Below are 13,095 nucleotides of genomic sequence, written 5' to 3' on the forward strand. Positions count from 1 at the left end.
GGAACACATCAAAAGGACACAGATGCCTCTGGAAGGAACTCTTACTAGCCAAATCAGGGCAATTTTAACAACCAAAGAAACAATGACTGTTATTGGTTATAACCCATTGAACAAAATAAAAATCTTTACTTTTCTTTTAGAGTCTCAATGAGTAAAGACAGAAAGAATGAAGGAGTTAAAAAAAAAAAAAAAAAGGATGTTAAGACAAGTGGGTGATAGTTTTGTGAGAGATAGGAAATTTTCACATCCTGAACCTATTTCCCCATAAATACTTATTAGTTACAAAGGAAGAAAGTGTAACAACAGAAATGAAAACTGGCAGATGCCACCTTAACCAAGTAATTGAAGTTAATATCACCACTATCGGGACAAACTGACACCATGGGCCTGCCAAAATGCTGCTCTAGCCAAAGCTGCCTAGCCTGAATTTACTCATGAGAAAACATCAAACTTAAATCCTGTGACATTCTACAAAATAACTAGCCTGTATTTTGAAAAATGTCAAGGTGAAGGGAGACAAAGAAAAGCAGAGAACTCTTTCAGATTAAAAGAAACTAAAGAGGCGTGACAACTAAATGTAATGTCTTAAATCTTGGGCCAGTGTTAAATTTGGGGCCAGGAAAAAAAAATTGTGTAAAGAACATAATTGGGACAATTAATAAAACTTGAATATGGACTGTGGATTAAATACAACTATTATATCAATGGTCAGTTTTCCAATTTTGATGATTGTACTGTGGTTATGTAAAAGAATGTTCTTGTTCTTAGGAAATATGGAAAAATACAAAGAAGTATTTAGTTGTCAAGGGATATGCCGCCTCAACTTACTCTCACTGGTTCAGCGGCGAAAACCACAGACACGGACACTGACACACACACACAAACACACACATAATAAGAGACAAAGGAGAGAGAGGGAGGGAAAGAGGGAGAGAAAGAAGCAAACTACGAACAATTAGTTTGGATATAGGGCATTTGGGAATTACACAATTATTAAAACTTTTGCATACACTTTGAAATTATATATAAATAAAATAAATCTAAATCAAGACAGGGAAGGCAAAGGAGGTGACAAATTCTAGAACAGTAGAAGGGGTGGGAGGAACAGAATATGGACAGTGACTGGAATGGTAGGGTTACTTCTGGGTTTCTAACAGAGAGACTAGATGAACGATGATGCTGTAAGTGAGCACAGGAGATGGAGATGGGAAGGGTGAAAGCGGGGGATGAGATAAGGAGACCACTGGGGGCAGCACTGAGTTTGATAGCTGGTGAGATATCCCCGCTGAGGTATGCAGCAGGCAGATGGCCAGATGGCCAGACAGCCAGGCTGGGGCACCTCCTGCAGCAATCTTCCACTGCTCTGTAACTCCTGAAGGAAGAAAAGAGAAGCTCCAGTTCACATGCTGGCTTTACTCCATTTACCATAACCTGACCTGGTCATTTCAAGGCACAAACCTAAGAAACTACTGTGGTCCTAGCCCTGTAGGTCCATTAATCACACTCTGAAGTCAGGAAGAGATTGAGGAAAGTACAGACTTGATGGACAACGGGGCAGGCATGGGTGCTGGTTTGTACCACAGATGCAGGATAGGGCATTTTCCAGGATGGACTAATACAACCTCGTCCAGCACAGCTGCTCCTGGGAGACCTTTTCCCTCAACTTTCTTTCATGTGTGATGGTCACCTCTCCCCATCCCAACCTAAAAGCCCAACACTTTTCAGACAGATCAAGAGATTCTGACTAGCATGATAGAAACTTGTCTGGGTCCCACGAACCTCTTTTTTAAAAACTTACCAAGTGCCCGCTTTTCTGGTCCAATACAGACTTTCACTCTCACAGTCTGTACCTGGTTCATCATGTGGACCCCACTTGTCAAGTTAGCCTCAGCAGTGTCACCCTGACCTGCCTTGTCTGCAATACAACACTCATTGGGTTTTTACTATACGCCAAATACACAGACTGTTTTAAAGGTAATGATTTTCCAATTCTAGGTCAGACCTAGAACTCTGCAGTACTACTCAGCTCTCCTCGGTGCCAACTGCCTTGACAAAGTGTTATCAGACATTCCAGATGTATGAGAGTTATACAAAGAATGATGCTGTGAGTTCCAGTGTGTGTTATGCTATGAGACCATGTGACAAACTGCCTCAGTTTAAAACAGCACCTGTTTATTGGCTCACTGGGCAGGCGTCTAGGTGTCTAGGGGTGGGTTCTCTGCCACACAACACTCTCAACACTTACATCAAGGTCTCAGCCAGATTCACTATTCCTCTCATCTGCAGCTCAAGGCTCTTTTCCCAAGTTCACTCAGGTCCCTAACCGAATGCAGTCCCTTGTGGTTACAGGATCGTCCCCACTTCCTTGCTGGCCATCCCCTGGGACTATCCTCAGCTCCTTGCCGCATGACCTCCTCCATCTTCAATTCAGCAACAAAGAATCCTCCTCCTGTCAAACCCTTCCTGGACTGAATCTTTCGCATCAGGATGAGTCCAGTCCCTTTAAAAGGATTCAGCTGATTACCTTCTGCCCATCTGGGATAATCTCATTTTAAGACCTGTCTTAAAGTCAACTGACTTAGGACCTTAATTACATCTGCAAAGTCCCTTCACAGGAAGCCCTCGGTTGGTGTTTGCTTGAATACCTGGGATAAGTTGTGTGTGCAGCAGGTAGCGAGATTCTTGAGGACCCTCTTAGAATCCTGCCTACAACCCCATGAGCCCACCATTCAGCTGGAGGAAAAAGAAGTTCTAATAAACTGATGCCTTCCCCCACCATACTGAATGCAGTGTTTTTCATTTCTTTATGCTTTTCTTACATATTGCAGTACTCCTAACCAATACAGTCATTTTTTGACATTAAAAAAATGTTTTAAACTCAACATCCCATTTTGCATGGTTTAAACCCAACATTCGGCACCTATGCTTTTGAAACTTGTTGTCTTCTATTTTCCCCTGAGCATTGTGTTCATGAAATTTATCCATGTTGATCTGTGTAACTTATGCTCACTTATTTTCACTGATGTGGAGTATTTCCTTGTATGATTCTATCCTGATTTATTCTTTTTTATATTAATGAATATATAGATTGTTTCCAACCTCCTATGACTATAAATGATGCTGCTGTACACTTTTCTATGGACGTTGCTGATGTGTGTGCAAGCATATACCTAGGATAAGAGTGGCTGGGTCATAGGCTATGTACATGTTCAACTTTACTAGAGTCCACCAATTTTTTCTCCAAAGTAGTTGCACCCACTTGCCCACTATTCTAGCCGTTAGTTATTAGTAATACCAATATCAACTTATTTTGCATGCATTAAGCACCAGGTAATAACCTCTAATAATAATGGTAATAACATGTGCTATTGTGTTTCATCATTGAAAACTTATGTGTTAAGTGTTATCATCCCTATTCTACAGATGAGAAAACTGAGCCTTAGAAAGGACAGGTGTCCTTTCCAAAGTCACATAGTTAGTGGCAGAGCTCGAATTCAAATCCATCAGCCTGCATTCAGAGAATATGCTCTTAATCACTGTACTTTTCTACTACAGTGACAATGACTTGTTTTCTCCCTTTGAAAATGAGGCAGGATGCAAGAGGGGAGGGAGAAGGGGTAGAAACCAGACTCAAATGTGCGTCCCTCCCCCACCCTGCTGTTCTCAAGCAGACATTCTTGGAACTCCACCTACTGGAAGCTGGTATATAACATCTTATCAGGTAGGAAGAAAACTTCGAATATGAACTGGTTCTTTGTGGTCGAGGCTATTGACCCAAGTCAGAGCCTGCAAGATACGCACTGTCCTGTTGTAAAATTAAGCAGATCTCATTTTGAATCCATTCCACCACTGAGTTTTGAGCAAGTGTTTTATCTCTTCTCATCCCCTGTTTCTTTATATAAAGTGGGATGATGATAATAGCTGCTGAACAATCTGGTAGTTGAGGTCAATGAAAACGTATTGTGTGGAGCCTGGCTCCCAAGAGGCACTCAGTAAAGCCTGGTAAATTGAATCCTTGGGAGTAGGTGATGGCAAAGCCTCAGAGGTCCCAGTCTATCTCTGGGACCTGGACAAGCAAGGCACAGTAGGAATGGTGCCAGAGCTGTTGGCATGTTCCAAGGGGTGAGGGGGGGGGTGTTGTTGCAATGACACAACTATGGAAAAGCATGGCGAGTCACCTGGAACTCTGAGCAAGGGCGTGGAAGACCCTGTGCTATTAGCCCTGATCTGTGGCCCACTTCACTCCAGCACTCAGAGCTGGGTCCTTACACACACTGGAAAAGAGGCACACGTGGGGTTATGCCTAACCAGGCAGCATGGGTCCAAAGATGAGAGCACTGGCACTGATTTTAGCTGGAGTCAGAGATGTGCTGACAATGTCCACGGGGCAAGCAGGTGTCGTGTTTCTTAGGTGGCTTCTCAAAGACATGATTCAGAAATGCCCATGTGCAAGTTTGTCTATTTACCCCGCCAACTACCTCTCTTTAAAATGGTCTAGGAGTTCCTGTCGTGGCTCAGCAGTTAACCCACCCGGCTAGTAGCAGTGAGGATGTGGATTCAATCCCTGGTCTTGCTCAGTGGGTTAAGGATCTGGCCTTGCAGTAAGCTGTGCTGTAGGTCAAAGATGGGGCTTGGATCCCACGTTGCTGTGGATGCCACAGTCACAACTCCTATTCAACCCCCAAGCCTGGGAACCTCCATATGCCGTGGGTGTGGCCCCCAAAAGCCAAAAAATAAATAAATAAAAGTGGACTAGGAAGGGGGCTGAATGAAGCCAGATGTTACACATCCAGCCTGTGCTGGGTGACGAGTTGGAGTCCCGGGTAAGTAAGACCTGGCCCTGGCTCCTGGCACCTTGGCTCCTGCTCTGTCCAATGCCATCTGCTAGGACATTCCTCCCTGTGTGCTCCTGGGTATCCTTAATCCTCCAGGACCCCTTTCCTGCCTGGAAGAGTCTCATTTCATCAATGAAGCCCTCTGGACCTGTATGATGAATGACCTGCGGACTTGCTCCTGGCCGGTACATACATGTGTCCTCACCACAGAGGATTTCAGGTCAGCAAGGGAGGTGACATGGGTGAGAATATCTCTCCACACAACTCCATGATGCAGTTGAGCCCTGGCCATGAGCAGGCTGCAGAATAAACAGGAGGGTAATTTCATCCATCATATATCTAAAAGGTAAGGAATCATGAAAGCAAAGCAGAGTCCGAACTGAGAAGTCCCAGAATTTAAACGGCACCAGCAGCCTAACCCCAGCCTAGATTTAACTGCAGTTAGCTTCATTTGGAGAAAACTGGCTTTGGGAGGAACCAAAACTGGAAAGGAAGGTCCAAATGCCCCATGGAGGGAATGGTTGCTAGGAAAATGGGGCAGTGCCAAGGCCAGAAGTTCAACAACAAGGAAGGACTTGGTCAGTCAGATGCCTGAGTCACCGGGGATAACGGAAAAGGTGGACATCTCATCTTGCCACAAAATGCTCTTGAAAACCAGGAGTCAAGTTTTAAGCCACATGAGCCATTAAAGACATGCACCAAAGAAGAAGGAGAAGAAGGAAAGGAAGTGTGGGAAGAGGGGGAGGAGGAGGAAGGAGGCGGTCCTGCTTTTCACATACAAGCCCTTTCAAGGAGGAAATCTTGCCCGTTCATACCTTTTCTGGATGAAAATGGAGGCTAGGGCTTATTATTCCTGGGCTTCAGGTACTAGAACCTTTCCTGCTGGGATTTGCTAGAAGTGATAGCAGGGCGGTCGAGATGCTGGCTGTTTCCCTTCCAGCCGTCTGTGGGAAAACAATCCCACATGATAAGCCACCTTGGGGATCAAGCCCCTAATTGGAGAGGCAGATGGTCCTGGTTCCAAGCTGTTTCTTTGTGACTGTGTCCCAGTCTGGCTGTGAGTGAGTCACTTCCCAGAGCATTTCAGTTTCCCATCTGCAAAGGCAGCGACAGCCTGGGAAGGGAGGGAGGGAGCAGGAAGAGTCTGGAAGGAGGAGGTAGAACTTCAGATTCAGTGCAGCTTCAAGAAGGAGGAAGGAAGACACCAATTCTTTTCTTGGGCTTCTGTGTTGGATAACACATTTTTCCCCAGCTCCTCCAAAGCCCAACGTCTCTCCAGGGGTGACTCCATAAAAGATCTGACCTATGTGAAGGGTAGCAGGGTTTAGAAAGGCGCTCCCTCGCGCTAGCCTCCCTGGGCTAAATCATTCAAATACATGCCTCGGCAAAATAGAAAATTACAAATGTTAGGGCCCTTTGGGGTCTCTGGCAAAGAGTCAAATGATAAAAGTATTAGTAAGGTTGACTGAAATTTTGGGATTGTAAAAGTGACATGTGAACATTTTTTAAAGTTAAATGTTCAAAACCCATAAAGAGTAATAAAAATTACCCATAAACAATGGTTAATATTTTGCTTCCAATCTCTTTATATGTAAATAAGATAACAGGATCACATTATGTGAATCCAATTTTACATCTTTTTTATACTTTACACTACACTGGGAGCATTTTCCAGGGTCATTAAATATGCTTCAGAAACATGATTTGTAATAGTTTCATAAAATTCCTTCCTATGAGTACCATATAATTTATTTAACCTTCACCCATTTGGGTTTATGCATGCCATTTCCTATTTTCCTTTCTTAAAAATAATGGCGTGCTTAAGTTGGTTGTATGAATTTGTGATTATTGCATTAGGGTAGATTCCTAGAAGTGAAATTACTGGGTCAAAGTTTGGAAGGCTCTAGTAGCAAATAGAAAACAAAACTCAAGTTGGCTTAGCAATAAAGGGTTTTTTGGTCGCATGTAAATTAAAATTCCAGGTCTCAGGTTGACTGACTCGACGCCGTGGTGAGGGATTTTCTTCCTCTCAGATCAGCCCACCACAAAGGCAGACCCATCCTTGGCTGACCTCTGTCACTGCTGTAGGACAGGATCTGTCAAAAGCAAGGCTACAGACATCATCAACCACCCCCAGCAGGAGGGAGTCCATTTTTGTCTCTGCCTATTTTGAGTCCATTTCTGTTCAAGCCAGTTTGGAGATTCACCCTGATTGGAATAGTGGTCCTATGCCTATCACAAACCAATGACTATGGACCGGGCTTTTGAATGTTCTGATTGGTTTTGAGCCAGTCAGAGTATCTATGCAGGTAGGAAGTGGGAGTCAACTTCCCCTAAAACACGTGGTCCCTTAGAGAAGGATGAATGGCCAAATGAAAACCTGAAGAGTGTGAGGAAGGAGAAAAACAGAAAGGAGGGCTGAATAAGCACCAACAAATGCCCACTACAAGAATATATTTTTAAGGGTTTTGACATGAATTTTCAAATTATTTTCCAGACAGTTTGGACCAACGTAAAATCAAAAGTGGCCTAACCCTGCTCTCACTAGCACTGATTATTTTATCTAAAATAAAACTTTGGGGGAGTTCCCATAATGACGCAGCAGAAATAAATCCTACTAGGAACGATGAGGTTTTGGGTTTGATCCCTGGCCTCACTCAGCGGGTCAAGGATCCAGCATTGCCGTGAGCTGTGGTGTAGGCTGGTGGCTACAGCTCTGATTAGACCCCTAGCCCAGGGAACTTCCATATGCCACGGGTTCGGCCCTAAAAAGACAAAAAATAAAATAAAATAAAATTAAAATAAAATAAAATAATAAAATAAAATGAGTTCCCATCGTGGCGCAGTGGTTGATGAATCCGACTAGGAACCATGAGGTTGTGGGTTCGGTCCCTGGCCTTGCTCAGCTGGCATTGCCGTGAGCTGTGGTGTAGGTTGCAGACACAGCTCGGATCCCGCGTTGCTGTGACTCTGGTGTAGGCTGGTGGATACGTACGGCTCCAATTGGACCCCTAGCCTGGGAACCTCCATGTGCCGCGGGAATGGCCCAACAAAAGACAAAAAGACAATAATAATAATAATAAAATAAAATAATAAAATGTTTGGAGTTCCTGTGGTGGCTCAGGGGGTTAAGAATCTGACATAGCGTCGCTGACGATGTGGGTTCAATCCCTGGCCTCGCTCAGTGGGCTAAGGATCTGGCATTGCTGCTGCATAGGCTGTGGCTGTGGCTTGGATCCCAAGTTGCTGTGGCTGTGGTGTAGGCCAGCAGCTGCAGCTTCAATTCGATCCCTGGCCTGGGAACTTCTATATGCTGTAGGTGCAGCCCTAAAAGAGAAAAAAACAATTTTTTTAACTACCCAATTCTAATTTAATGGGCCCAAATAATTATTTATATCTGTATATTTATTATTATGCGCTTGTGACCATTTAGGATTTCAAAGCCTTGAAAGTTAAGTTCTATTATAAATATTCTAAATAATTCCAAGCCCCAGGCTGAACTACCTCATCTCTGAACATTGACTAACAAAGACTGAAAAAACTTGGGCCCTGTCTCTACCAGTGAGTGGAGTCTTGGTTTAGGCTAGGTTTCTAGCCCTCAGCCAATGTTATTTTAGTGAATGACTGGGTACTCTGTGTTTCTAGAAAGGCAATTCCTTCCTACGCCTCCACCCCCAGCCTCACTTCCTGCTTTGCCCTCCAGGGTCTCAATGGGATGAGAGCTCTGCTATTTTGCTTCAAGTAGGAGGCGTGGCTGGTTAAACCTTAGCGCCATATTTCCTAGCAGTCCTAGGTTCTGTTTAAGCAGAAGAGAAGAGCCCTGCTCCCCAGTCCTGGATTTCTGTGTTCGGAGAACGTTTGCACCTTCTCCTTGAAGATTCGCCCTCTTTAAATGCCATCTTAGCATCTCAGACTGGATCAGTACTTATGACATATTTTGACTGCTTGTGAGACCAGTCCTATAGCCAGGTCAGCCTCCCTATGACCCTTGTTCATGTCCACCCCTATCCAGCCCACCACTGCACCCTACCCTGCACCTTTGCTGCAGGTGACCTGATGCAATACTTCCAACAGCATGGCAGCTTCCTCCTTCACCATAAACCATTGTTGGCCCCTTTTGGAGCCCTCCACTGCTTAGCCTCCTCCTCCCTGGGGGTTAAGTGTAGAAAAGAGGAAAAGATGCATTTCATTAAAAGGTAGAAGTGGTCTCCAGACTACATTTCCAGATAAGGCTCTAGCAAGAGTCAGCAGAAAGGGAAGTCCCATCATATGGACGTGATATTCATATTGGCCATATATGTCATGCGGATCTCCGACCTAGGCTGCCCAGGCTTTCACACCTGGAACTGGGAGTTCATAGCAACTTTAGGAAAGTCCCCAAGATGCTGATTCAAGTCCCCAGTGTGCTAAAAATCACTGACTAGTTCTTGGAATGGAATGGAATGTTGCCACTAGCAGAAACTTTAGACTTGACTTCCATTTATTCCACTTTTCAGCAAAACATGCCAATCTGGGGCTAATAGCTGGGAACATAAATATGAATCCCAATTGTCATCTATCCCCAAGAGTAGGAAAAACTGGGACAAACAAACATGTGCCCCCCAAAAGTGATATTGACGCTATCACAGACATTTGTTCATCTGGGGCACAGAGAATGGAGAGTTCAGCTCAGCTCCAGGGAAGATGCACCCTTGAACTGAGCCTTAGAGTGTGCACCCGTTTTCTCCAAGTGCACAAAATGGGGGAGGGGGGATGTGCTAAGGGCAGGGAGAAGCTGGGGAAGGCTGGAGGGCATGAAACATCCTAGAATATTCTGAAGAACTGTAAGTAATTCAGTGTTGCTATACATAGTCATAAACTAGGAGGGGCAAGAAAAGGGAAATGGAGACAGTGGGGCAACAGAAGCAAGGGGGTTCTTTGTGGATGAGAATGAACAGAGCACTTTAGATGTTCCCTACTTGAAATGTCAGCACAGCACATTCACATGAAAATAAATCTCTATTAAGAAATGATATTTCTGAGCCTGGAGTCCAGGAAACAGTTCCTGGATTGGAAACAGAGGCTTGAAAGTCATCAATAAAAAAAAAAAATGAATGAGGAGATCCTGTGGTGACACAATGGAATCCACAGCATCTTGGGAGCACTGGGACACAGGTTCAATCCCTGGCCCAGCACAGTGGGTTAAGGATGTGGCATTGCTACAGCTGCACCTGCAGCTTAGGCTGACATCGCTGCTCAGATATGATCCCTGGCCTGGGAGCTCCATATACCATGGGGTGGCCAAAAAATGAAAAAAAAAATCAGTAAAATAACTCAGAAAGAAAGAATGGCAGAGGGCTAAGAACAAGCCCTAAGAACACAAGCATTGAGGACAATAAGCTATTTGCTTTTAGCATGGTGCTTCATTCAACCTCCGTACAGACATCGGAAATATAGAACTCCTTCCTTTTTTTTCTGGCTTGCATTATACACTCAAAGTTCTTTTGCTTGTTTGATCAATGTCTGCATTTACTGCCTCTATTGCAGCAGTCCAAGGGATGAGAGTAAAACCAGGCAAGTGTGGAATTCCAAGGTCAAGGAAAGTGGGTTGTGGGAAAGGGAGAATGGTCAGTAGGATCCCAATTATAAAGGAAAAAAGAGAGAGAGAGGGGGCAGAACTGGAGAGAAAGGGAGATCAAGGGACTTTCCCTAGAACAGTAGAGACACCAGCGTGTAGCAATGGTCCCACTCACCTCATCTTATATTAGAAAAAGGCTACAGAGGAGTTCCCGTCGTGGCGCAGTGGTTAACAAATCCGACTAGGAACCATGAGGTTGCGGGTTCCGTCCCTGCCCTTGCTCAGTGGGTTGACGATCCGGCATTGCCGTGAGCTGTGGTGTAGGTTGCAGACGCGGCTCGGATCCCGCATTGCTGTGGCTCTGGCGTAGGCCGGTGGCTGCAGCTCCGATTCAACCCCTAGCCTGGGAACCTCCATATGCCGCGGGAGCGGCCCAAGAAATAGCAACAAGAACAACAACAAAAAAAAGACAAAAAAAAAAGAAAAAGGCTACAGATACCCCACCCAATCTGGGCTCCCCTTTTTCCTTTCCTCCTCTCCCCAGCAGATGCAACTAATGAATAGGAATAAATGCCCCAGGATGGACATCAAGGGCCCAATGAGGAAGAGGGTCAGGTACCAAGGAGGGGAATTTGCTTTCCCACCAAGGGTACCTGGGTTGCTAATGATGGGAGATGAGTACTAGAAAGTTATAAGTAGGAGTGCTCCGTTTCACCTGCTCAGACCCCTCAGAACATCCTCTTCTATCCTGGGGACCACAACACCCCCCTGATAGGTCCAGGCTGATGTCTCCTCCTGCCCACCCACCCTGCAGCCATCCCTACCACCCCAAATGTCTCCTCCTCTGTGCTTCCTCTTCTAGGGCTGCCACCATTCCAGAAACACCAATGCTGGTCATGCCCAGGCAGACCAAGAACTGCCTAGTTTATCAAAGAAGAAGAAAATAGCTAGTTGATTCCATCCTCTATCCTGGCCGCCCTGACCTTGCTGTCTTGCCAAGGAGGAAATGAGAAAGTGTTCATTGCAGCCATAAGCCCCTGCTGAGGTCCAGCAGGATGAACACAGGGAACTTCCCAGCCTGCTCAAACTCTGCTCCCTGCCTTCAGTCTCCAGGAGGGAGAGGCAAAGAGATTCCTGCATGGCCATCCCCCCCCAGAAACTCAGCTGGCAGCCCACACCCTCTTGGGATTGGGCATAAACTTAATGGGGCAGCTCAGCTGGATGCCCTGGTGATGAGGAACAGGGTCTGCTACCCTCATAAGAGCTTGATGGAGGCCCCTGGGAATTAGATTACGGTAGAGATTCTCTGGGGTATGGGGCCTCTTGGTATTAATATGGAGGCAAAGGCGAAATGGGGAAAGAGGCCTTTCCTCTAAGCTTCCATTGAGGGAGTTCCGTTATCACCCTTGGAGCGCCCTCAGAGTTCAGAGATTTGCAGTCCTGAGAGCTCATCGTTCAACATCAGACTTAATTACAAACTCTTCGTGATTAGAGCATTTAGCAGTACCACCGGTCCTCCTGTATAAACTGGGGAGGTTATAGAATTGTTTCTTACCTGCATTGTCATGGCAACCAGCATGCGGCCTGAGAACAATCCTGGCAAATTTCCCAAGCATCTGGTGGGCAGAGAACATTGAATCTGTGTGTTACTGGTTTATTGAGCAATCAGAACTTGGTGGGGTGTGTTCATAAAATTTGTATTTTTTCTAGTCACTGCTTCCAACCACACTCTGTAGAATGTCCTTTTCCTAACAGCATATCCTTTGATGAGATTAGGGGCAAATTCCACAATTTTCTGCTCATTTTTGGCTCTTCAAGTGCAGCCTAGGTTACAGTTTCAGTGGTTTTTAGTCATGTCTCCTTTCCCTCCCTTCGGCATAGATTTGAGCTGTGTACTAGTTTTCTGGGACCACGGTAACAAAGTACCACAAACTAGATGGCTCAGGACAACAGAAATGTATCCTCTCATAGGTCTGGAGGCTGGACATCCAAAATCAAGGTGTGGGGAGGACTGTGCTCCCTCTGCCAACTTCTGGTAGCCCCTGTTCCTGGTTTGCAGAACTCCAATCTTCATGTGGCATTTTTCCTGTGTCACTTCCCATCATCCTTCCTCCATGTATATCTGTGCCCAAATTGCCCCCCCTTTATAACTGGTCATATCATTAGAGACCACCCTAATGGCCTCATTTTAACTTGGTTATCCTTTGTGAAGACTCTACTTCCAAATAAGGACACATTCTGAGGTCCTGAATGTTAGGATTTCAACATGTCTTTTGGGGAGACATAACTCAGCCCATGACAAGCTGGGAAATGGGACTGCGATCTGACTCAGAGACACCTCCTATGCACCACCCCACCACAGCCCCCCCTCCCCCCTCCCCACCCCCGCAAATCCTGACTCTTCCAGGAAGGTTGGGGTGGGGAAAAAAGGGAGAGGGACAAGTGTCTCTTTACATGGCTGGTCGCTGTCATGGTCTCTGCTGCTGTGGCTGCTTTCCCAGCTTACAGAGATGGGCTCTTGAAGACCTCCACGCAGCTGGCCTCCAGTTGTTGGCTGTCTGACCTGGGACACAGGTTTGAGTCCTTCAGAGTGTCCTTGGAGCTGCTCAGCAGCAGGACCCTTTGACACTGAAGATGCAGCTCAGGTTAAACCTCTTTCACCCCTGTGTCCTCCAGCTCTCAGACCCGTGAGTTGCTTCCTAC

This window comes from Phacochoerus africanus, chromosome 7 (assembly GCF_016906955.1).
Source record: "Phacochoerus africanus isolate WHEZ1 chromosome 7, ROS_Pafr_v1, whole genome shotgun sequence".
Lineage (NCBI taxonomy): Eukaryota > Metazoa > Chordata > Mammalia > Artiodactyla > Suidae > Phacochoerus > Phacochoerus africanus.